Genomic DNA, 10416 nt, shown 5'->3' on the forward strand with positions numbered 1-10416 from the left:
CTGACACCTTTGCTAACAGGTATTGTTCCTGCTCGTCATCTCTATCTGACACCTTTGCTAACAGGTATTGTTCCTGCTCGTCATCTCTATCTGACACCTTTGCTAACAGGTATTGTGTCAATGTAAAACTTGCACAAGACAGTTCACAGAATTGTCAATTCAATGAAATCCCTAAATTCAGTTAATAGTTCACCCAGAGATATTTACCTTTGCCAGATCATCATGGCATTTTTACTATGATAGCCACATTAGCAGCTAATTAGCATTTTATTTTGAAGGGACAAATATATTGATAAAAGTCACCTTGTCCTAGAGAGATTTACACAGTTATCAACATGCCACTCCAGGGTAGGCTACACGAAACACAGCCCTTCTTTTAAGTGTTTCTAAAAAACCCTATGGGAAACATTACCGGTGGAAAAACGATTGGAACCATTTCCTTGTTTTATGGGTATTATGACTCATACAATGGTACTCTAAAGAGGTCATTGTAGATGTATATACTGCAGATCTATAGACTAGAAGAATCTTTCGTTTAGGTCTCTTCTTCGCAAGAAGACAGTGTGTGTGTGTGTGTGTGTGTGTGTGTGTGTTGCATGTGTTGTGTGTGTGTGTGTCGCTATCGACTGTGTAGTGTGTGTTGGTGTGGACCATGTGCGTCGCGTTTGCGTTGCGTCTGTGGCGTTGCGTAGCGGTGCGTGCGTGCGTTGCTGGTGCAGTGGGCCATGCGTGCGTGCGTCGACGCGCACGTTGCGTGTGTGTTGTATGAGAGAGAATGTTTTTGAAGAGTAGGAGTGTTGTGTGTTGTGTGTGGTGTTGTGTGTGTAGTAAGGTGTAAGGGTGTGTGTGTGTGTGTACGTGGTGTACTTGTGTGTGTTGTTGTGTGTGTGTGGTGTGTGTGTGTTGTGGTGTTGTGTGTGTGTGTGTGTCGTGTGTGTGTGTGTGTGCGTGTGTGCGTGTGTGTGTGTTGTGAGTGTGTTGTGATAGAGAGAGAGAGAGAATAGGAGATGATGAGAAGAGGATGTGTGTCTTAATCACCAAGTACTGGACCAGGATGAAAGGCCTCATAGAGAGGAACACTGTTTTTGTGTGTTTTGTGGTGAGTGTGCGACAAATCCCAGAAGCATCACGAAGACCTCGTATTAACTAAACTAACCTAGGCTTTATGTGGAAGCAAGCGTGACTCTTGCTGGAGAGGCCGATACCGCTTGTTGTCCAGACACACACACACAAAAAACATACACACACACACACAGACCGATACGCCTTATTGTCTCAGATCACACACACACACACACACACACACACACACACACAACACACACACACCACACACACACACACACACACACACACACACACACCACACACCACACACACACACACACACACCACACACACATAGACACACACATACACACATACAACACCACATCCACACATGACACACACATACACACACATACACACATAGACACACTAGGACTACACACACATAGAACCACATACACCACATTCTACACATATCACACACTCACACACACCATAGACACATAACACACATACAACACACACAATAACACATAGACACACTACACAACAACACACACACACACCACACACACACCACACACACACACAACATAGACCACACACATACACACAATACACAATACACCATACGACACTACCACATAGACACACACCCAAGTTATAGACTGTTTTTCTCTGCTACCGCACGGGAAGCGGTACCGGAGCGCCAAGTCTAGGACCAAAAGGCTCCTCAACAGCTTCTACCCCAAGCCATAGACTGCTTGAAACAATAAATAAAATCGCCACCGGACTGTTTCATTGACCCCCCCCCCCTCCCGCCCCCTCACTTTTGCTACTCGCTGTTTATTTTCTATGCATAGTCACTTCACCCCACCTACATGTACAAATTACCTCAACTAACTAAATAGCCCATCCAAATACCTCATCCCCATACTGTTATTTATTTATTTTGCTCCTTTGCACCCTAGTATCTCTACTTGCACATTCATCTTCTGCACATCTATCACTCCAGTGTACCCCCACACACTGACTCGGTACCGGTGCCCCCTGTATATAGCCTCGTTATTCTTACTGTGTTACTTTTTATTATTTTAGTCTACTTGGTAAATACAGTATTTTCTTAACTCTTCTTGAACTGCACTGTTGGTTATGATCTTGTAAGTAAGCATTTCACGGTAAAGTGCTTTTCTGACTCAGTGCCAGACCAGTCTCCCATCTCAGGTCATCCAGATTTGCTTCACAGCATTGTATTCAGAACACACACACACAAACACACAAACCCATACAGTAATGGCCAGGACAGCCTTCCCACCACCACCACCTCAGCTCTCTTGCCACGTATGTTAGTCTATCCTCTCTGGCATTGAGCACTGAACATGCTGAGTCCCAAATAGCAGCCTATTTCCTACACTTATTTTGACCAGAGCCTTGTGAGCCCATTTGGGACGCAGACATCGACTGACTCTTGTAACCAGCTGGAGATATTCTCTTCCCTCAGATGATCATCTTAGTCTCTTAATCTGGTGCCAAACTTTTCCTCTGATCTATAATCTGCACATACAGCAGACCCAGATAGAAACCAGATTTCCTCTGACTGAATGGTGGACTGTAGACTGTATGGTAGGCTGTAGACTGTATGGTCGACTGTAGACTGTACAGTATACTTTAAACTGTATGGTAGACTGTAGACTGTATATTGTAGACTGTAGACTGTAGATTGTATGGTAGATTGTAAACTGTATGGTAGACTGTAGACTGTAGCCTGTAAACTGTATGGTAGACTGTAAACTGTACAGTAGACTGTAGACTGTTTGGTGGACTGTAGACTCTATGGTTGGCTGTATAATGTACGGTGGACTGTAGACTGTGGTGGACTGTAGACTGTGTGGTAGACTGTAGACTGTATAGTAGACTGTAGACTGTATGGTAGACTGTAGATTGTATGGTAGACTGTATGGTAGACTGTATGGTAGACAGTAGACTGTATAGTAGGCTATATACTGCAGACTGTAGACTGTGTGGTAGACTGTAGACTGTTTGGTAGACTGTAGAGTGTATGGTAGACTGTAGAGTGTATGGTAGACTGTATGGCAGACTGTAAACTACGGTAGACTGTACAGTAAACTGTAGACTGCATGGCAGACTGTAGACTGTATGGTAGAATGTAGACTGTATAGTAGATTGTAAACTGTACGGTACACTGTGGACTATAGACTGTTCAGTATACTGTAGAGTGTAGACTATACTGTAGACAGTAGACTGTATGATATGGAAACAAACTCAATATACTTTTAAATGACTAAATCCAAATCAAAACTGTGTAGAAAGATAACGGACCTATATTCTTACCGTTTTTTTACTGTCCAGCTCGCTAATAATCACTGTGCACAGTCAATTGACCTTTTCTCATAAGGTCTCTTGACTGTCCAGCTCGCTACTAATTACTAGACAGTCAGGGAGCATTGGAAATTGCAAACATGATGGATAGAGGATTACTATTATTAGCAAATTTTGACGGCAAGGAATAAAACCAATTTTCATTGCGGCCCTCCGGACCTCGTTGAAGACCGAATGCGGCCCCCGAGGTAAAATGAGTTGGACACCCCTGCTTTAGACTGAATGGTAGACTGTAGACCACATGAAAAGTCATTCCACGGAGGGCCAAGTATCTGCGGGTTTTCGCTCCTCCCTTGTACTTGAGTGATGATTTAAGGTCACTAATTAGTAAGCAACTCTCCACACCTGGTTGTCTATGACTTAATTGAAAGGAAAAACCCAAAACCTGCAGACACTAGGCCCTCCATGGAAAGACTGAGGCTAGGAAACACTGTCACCACCGATAAATCCACGATAATTGAGAATTTCAATAAGCATTTCTCTACGGCTGACCATGCTTTCCATCTGGCTACCCCTACCCCGGTCAACAGCCCTGCACCCCCCACAGCAACTTGCCCAAGCCTCCCCCATTTCTCCTTCACCCAAATCCAGATAGCTGATGTTCTGAAAGAGCTGCAAAATCTGGACCCCTACAAATCAGCCGGGCTAGACAATCTGGACCCTGTCTTTGTAAAATGATCCGCCAAAATTGTTGCAACCCCTATTACTAGCCTATTCAACCTCTCTTTCGTATCGTCTGACATCCCCAAAGATTGGAAAGCTGCTGCGGTCATCCCCCTCTTCAAAGGGGGAGACACTCTAGACCCAAACTGCTACAGACCTATATCTATCCTACCCTGCCTTTCTAAGGTCTTCGAAAGCCAAGTTAACGAACAGATCACCGACCATTTCGAATCCCACCGTACCTTCTCCGCTATGCAATCTGGTTTCCGAGCTGGTCATGGGTGCACCTCAGCCACGCTCAAGGTCCTAAACGATATCATAACCGCCATCGATAAGAGAGAATACTGTGCAGCTGTATTCATCGACCTGGCCAAGGCTTTCGACTCCGTCAATCACCACATTCTTATCGGCAGACTCAACAGCCTTGGTTTCTCAAATGACTGCCTCGCCTGGTTCACCAACTACTTCTCAGACAGAGTTCAGTGTGTCAAATTGGAGGGCCTGTTGTCCGGACCTCTGGCAGTCTCTATGGGGGTTCAATTCTCGGGCCGACTCTCCGTTCTCTGTAAACATCAATGATGTCGCTCTTGCTGCTGGTGATTCTTTGATCCACCTCTATGCAGACGACACCATTCTGTATACTTCTGGCCCTTCTTTGGACACTGTGTTAAATAAAGGTGAAATAAGTAAATAAATAAAAACTTTGACACCCCTGCTGTAGACTGTATGGTAGACTGTAGACGGTATTGTAGAGTGTAGACTAGATGTATGGGAATGCTTACACCTGCTGCTCTGTAGAACTGTGGTTGGCCTGCTCTGTAGCTAAAGATGGATGTGTGTGTTTATGTGGTACTATGGAACTATGCTTTCCTCACATGCACACAACTCTCCTCCATGTTGCTTCTCTCTCTCTCTGTCCTTCACCCTCTCTTCCCCTACCCTTCTCTCCCCATCTATCCTTCTCTCTCGCTCTGTCCTTCACCCTCTCTTCCCCTACCCTTATCTCTCCCCGTCTATCCTTCTCTCTCTCTCCCTCTCACTGTTCTCGTCTCTCTTTCCTTCTCCCTGGTTGCGTCCCAAATGTTACCCTATTCCCTATATAGTGCTCCATTTTTGACCAGTGCACTATATAGGGAATAGGGTGCCATGTGGTTAACACACCCTCTTTCCCCCCTTTTCTCTTCCTCTCGTTATTACTCCACATCTTTCTGCTTCTCTCTCGTGCCCTCTCTCTTCTCTCTCCCCCTCTCTTTCTCTTGCCCCTATCTCTTTTTCTTCTCTCTCCCATTCTCTCCTCTCTTCCTCTCCTACTCTCGTTATCTCTCCCCATCGCTCTCTTTCTCTCTCGCCCCCTCCCGCCTTCTCTATCTCCCCTTTTCCTTCCTTCTGTCGCTCGCTCTCTAACTCACTCTCTCTCTCTCTGGAAGCCATAGTGAGGTGTGGTGTGTTTACATTCGTATCTCAGGAGAAATATTCAGCTTCATGACTTTTCTCTCAGCCCTGCTGTGTGTGTGTGTGTCCGTGTGTGTGTGTGTGTGTGTGTGTGTGTGTGTGTGTGTGTGTGTGTGTGTGTGTGTGTGTTACTTAAGTGTGTGCACATCTTATAAAGAATCTTTAAAATCTCTCTTTCTATTTTGACTGTGTGTGTATAAATGTGTTCAAGTGTGTTTGTGCTAACTCTGTGCACCCAAGTGTCTGGCTGGCTGTGTTTGTGCTAACTCTGTGACTCCATCTGCCTCCTCTCTTTCTCTCTCTCTTCTCTCTCTCCTTTCTCATCTCTCTCCTCTCTCGATCTTCCGTCTCGTCTTCCTCTCTCTCTCCTCTCACAAACACACACCAACACAGCCCACATACATCATCACATGTCCTGTTATCTGTTGTGGTGCTGTTGAGTGCTACTCTGAGTATCCAGCATCAGCCAGGTTGAGATCGCAATGTCCACATATGTTGACTCCTCGCTCATTGAAGCCTGAGAGAGACAGAAAGAGTAGAGAGACGAGAGAGAGAAGAGAGTAGAGAGAGAGAGAGAGAGAGAGAGAGAACGCGGTGAGAGAGAGAGGAGAGAGAGAGAGGAGAGAGATAGAGAGAGAAGAGAGAGAGGAGAGAGAGAGAGAGAGAGGAGAGAAGAGAGAGAGAGAGAGAGAGAGAGAGAAGAGAGAGAGAGAGATAGAGAGCTGGTGGGTGGGTGGGGCGTGTTGACGCTAGCCTGAACCTCCTCCGTCAGAAGGAGAGAGACAGAGATAGGATGTGCGGCGGTAGAGGAGAAAGAGCAGACAGATGAAGAGTGAGACAGGGCACTCAGGCGACAGAGAGCGATGAGTGGAGAGTGGCAGGAGAAAATAAAATGTTAACGAAGTGCTGAAAGTGAGCTTTATGCAGTGGTCATACTGTCCTTGTACACAGGACTGATTGTTAAGCATGGCATTATTTACAATTGGAAACTTTATCTTCAACAGCCACCCCTTTAACCGTCCAGAATATCTACTAACTAAAGCATATGAGAACATTGATGCCATTGGAAGAGCCATCTGAGCACATCGATGAAAGACATCCACACACACACACACACTATTCAATTACCACAACACACACACATCACACACACAACACACAACACCAATACACGAAGCAACGATCGTCAGCATCACACACACAACAACACCACCACACACACACACACACACACACACACACACACACACACATCACACTGACCCGCAGAGCACAGCTGAGTGTTTTGAGGCGGAACCCAGTCCGTAGAGCACGATGAAAGATGGTCGGAGTCTAATTCGTACTACTGTATACGAGCCTCCTCTGGATAACGCTCAAAGTCCCGGGAACCTTTCCCAACCCACGTCACGCTGATCTCCATGATATCCCTGATATCATCAACTAGAGAGAGAGAGAAAACACTGTTAGTCACACACACACATAGACAGACACGACTGCAGCCCCAACTCCCTCCACCGCTGAAAATTGTTCAAAATCAATAATGATGTTTAAACAGCTACACAATGAAATGACAGCGGGGGGGGGCATTTTAACATATTTGGAATTAGAACTGTAGTACAGAAACAGTCCCGCCACACACAACACTGGCCACACCCACAAAGGAAAACGAATCTTCATGACTTACAGCAGAGTGTCTTGAGCAAATAAACCACACAAACACACACCAGACACTTTGGGTTGCACAGAGAGGTTAGACAACATCAGCCACCAGACACTTGTACAGAAGTTAGCACAAACACAGCATGCAGCCAGACACTTGGGTAGCACAGAGTTACCAGACAAACAACAGCCACCAGACACTTGGGTGCAGACAGAGTAAGCACACAAACACAGCCAGGCCAAGACACTTGGGTACAGATTAACAGAGTTAATGCACAACACAGCCAGCCAGACACTTGGGTTCACAGAGTTAGCACAACACCAGCAGCCAGCCAGTACTACGTTGGGTAACACAGGAGTGTAGCAGGACAAAACAATAATACAGGCCAGCGTGTGTGGTGTGCATGGGGTAGGTATCGGGTGGTGGGGCGGTTGATTTTTGGTACGTTGGGTGGGTTATAGTATCCACAGAGGTTGTGATGGCATAGCTGTAGTATATGGGAGGTCGGAGTGATTGGATGTCCGGTGTTGTTGGTGGACTATGCATTGTGGAGCGAGGGTGGGCCGAGTGTTTGGTAGCGAGATTGCTTGGTTTGTTGTGGTAGGTGGGGGGGGTTTAGTGGCTGGGTGTGCGTTGTGTTGTAGTCAGAGTTACGTACAGAAACCGCGCAGCCGAGTGTTACACTTCTGGGTGCATCTATGAGTTGACCCTTTGACAGTGGTGTGTGAGACTAGGGGCGAAGATTAGTTATAGTGTTGGGGCTGGGCGTGTGACCGTGCGTCAGGGCCGCGCCGGTTTGTTTTGTCTCGAAGGAGAGCTTGCTGGGTGCGTGATATGTCAATGTAGTTTATGCGGCGAAAACAGCCAGCCAGCGCAGGGACGACACTGGTGTTGGTGCTATTCAGGTGGGACAGAATGTTGATGTCGACAGGATCACACTGGGACGCGCGACAGGTGTTATCTGTAGGCAGGCTTAGCACATGTGTTGTGTGGTGGGGCAGTCGGATATTAAGTGGAGGAAGAGAGGTATTCTGTGTTAAAATGATCTTGTCGTAGAGTAGTATGGGTTGCAGCAGATGTAAGTTACATCTGTAAGTTATGAGCGACCATCAGCTTCAGCGGGGTGTTGTGGTTGTGTATGTTTGTGTTGATGTTGAGGTGGTGCATCAGGTGTGGTTTGGGGGTGGCGCGTGTTTTGGAGGATGATTAGGTCTGGTCATATGCACATCGTAGCAAATAACACACACACACGATAGCACTACATCATGCCAGTGGTAGATATCGTACACACACAGCACACAAGTTAGGCCAGTGTGACTGTCAGCACACGGACAGGGCACACAGTACAACAGCAGGGCAAAGGTGCTGAGGAGCAGTAAAGGTATGTGTGGAAGTGGGTCTGAAGTCTTTCCGTTCGCCTAGAGTATAGGGAGTAGCGAATTGTATAACACACCGGTAGCAGACCGAAGTCCTACTATGTAGCTGGTCCAGAGAGGAGAGTGAGTAGTGGAGTTAGTAGAGCGGAGGTAGCGATCACGAAGGGTAAGGATAAGAGGGGAGAGTTGCAAGAGAGAGTGTATGGGCGGAGGAGGTGTGGTGTCGGGAGAGGAGACATGGAGAGCGATGGGGATGGGATTATACGGAGAGGTAGGCGAGGAGAGGAGTGAGTACCAATTGGGAGAAGAGAGAAAAAAGAGATGATGGGGTCAAAGAGAAAGAGAGGGGAGAGAGAAGAGAGAGGTGTGGCACTTAGGTATGAGGAGACATGGAGAAGGAGTGTGGAGTAATAACTGATGAGAGTAGAGAACCAGGGGGGGAATACGAGGTTGTTGTTAAACCACATGCACCGCTATCCGTATGAGATGAGTAGCGACTGGGTTCAAAAATGTGAGCACTATAGTTAGGGGAATTAGGGTAACATTGGGACGCAAGCAGAGAAGGAGAAGAGGTAACGAGAACAGTGAGAGGGGATGACGAGTAGAGAGTGAAGAGGGGAGAGATTACAGGGAGGGGAAGAGGGGGTGAAGGACAGGAGCGGAGAGAGAAGGGATAGATTGGGATGCAGAGAAGGAGTAGGGGAAAGAGGGTGAAGGAACAGAGAGAGGGAGTAGACTTAAGGGCATACGATGGATGAGAGTTTGTTGTCATGTGAGGAATAGCCATGAGGTGCCATAGCCGTACCCCTCACATAAGAACACAACACATCATGATGCTTAGCGTACAGATGCAGCCAAACCACAGTTTCTAATACTAAGCTGTAGGCGAGCACAGGTGAGCATTTCCCAAGACATCTAGTCCTATCACTCTTGACAGATTACCATTCGGTGCTACGTAGTCTAGCCAGTGAGGGCAGGTCTACAGGTCAGGGGTGTCAAGAGTTTGGTTATTGTATTTACTTACTTTCACCTTTATTCTAATCGGTAGCAGGTTGGTCATTCAAGGAGAAGTGCCAGAAGTTATAGATCAAAGCTGAATGTGTGTTCGTGCTGCATCGAGAGGGTGGATCAAGTAATCAACCTCAGCAGCAAAGCAGCGAGCATCATTTGATGGTTTACAGAGGGTAACGATGGAAGAGAGTCGGCCCGAGAATTGATACGGCCTTCCCATAGAGACTGTTGGCCGATGAGTAGGTCGCGTTGTACAAGACGTGACCGCATTGGGCCAATTTTTACAGCAGCAGACGGATAACATGGCGGCTCAAGCCACTTAGTTGGGTGGTATGGTGTGGTTGGTCACCTACTTGGCTCCAGTGAAAGGTTCGGTGTGAGTTGTTTTGAATAGGCCAGCATGTCATAGTCGATTGTATGAAATCGCAAGCGTGTTGAGTTCGTCTGAGCCAGATAAGCATGTGGTATTGACGGAGTCGAAAGCCCTTTGGCCAGGTCGATGAATAGCATGCTTCAAATAAACAGTATTCTCGTCTTATCGATGGCGGGTATGATATCGTTTAGGACCTTGAGCGTGGCTAGGTGCATAACACCATCGAACACAAAGGCTGCTGAAAACCAGAATTGCAGTTAGCGAGAAGGTAACGGTGGGCATTCGGATGGCGGTGATAATCTGTTCGTTAACGCCTTCGGAGTTGGCTCGAAAGAGCGACCTTAGAAAGAAGGCAGGGTATGGATAGATTAATAATGGGCGTAGCAGTTTGGGGCTAGAGTGGTCCCCAGCGGAAGCCCTGGTGAAGGGGA

General features: G+C 46.8%; 1 protein-coding gene across 1 annotated transcript in view; it reads left to right on the forward strand.

The window, feature by feature from the left end:
- The window catches only part of LOC111975516 (1-phosphatidylinositol 4,5-bisphosphate phosphodiesterase gamma-1), a 93576-nt gene that overhangs the window by 14156 nt on the left and 69004 nt on the right, over positions 1 to 10416 (forward strand). The gene's annotated exons all lie outside the window — the stretch shown is intronic.

This window comes from Salvelinus sp. IW2-2015, linkage group LG16, assembly GCF_002910315.2.
Source record: "Salvelinus sp. IW2-2015 linkage group LG16, ASM291031v2, whole genome shotgun sequence".
NCBI lineage: Eukaryota > Metazoa > Chordata > Actinopteri > Salmoniformes > Salmonidae > Salvelinus > Salvelinus sp. IW2-2015.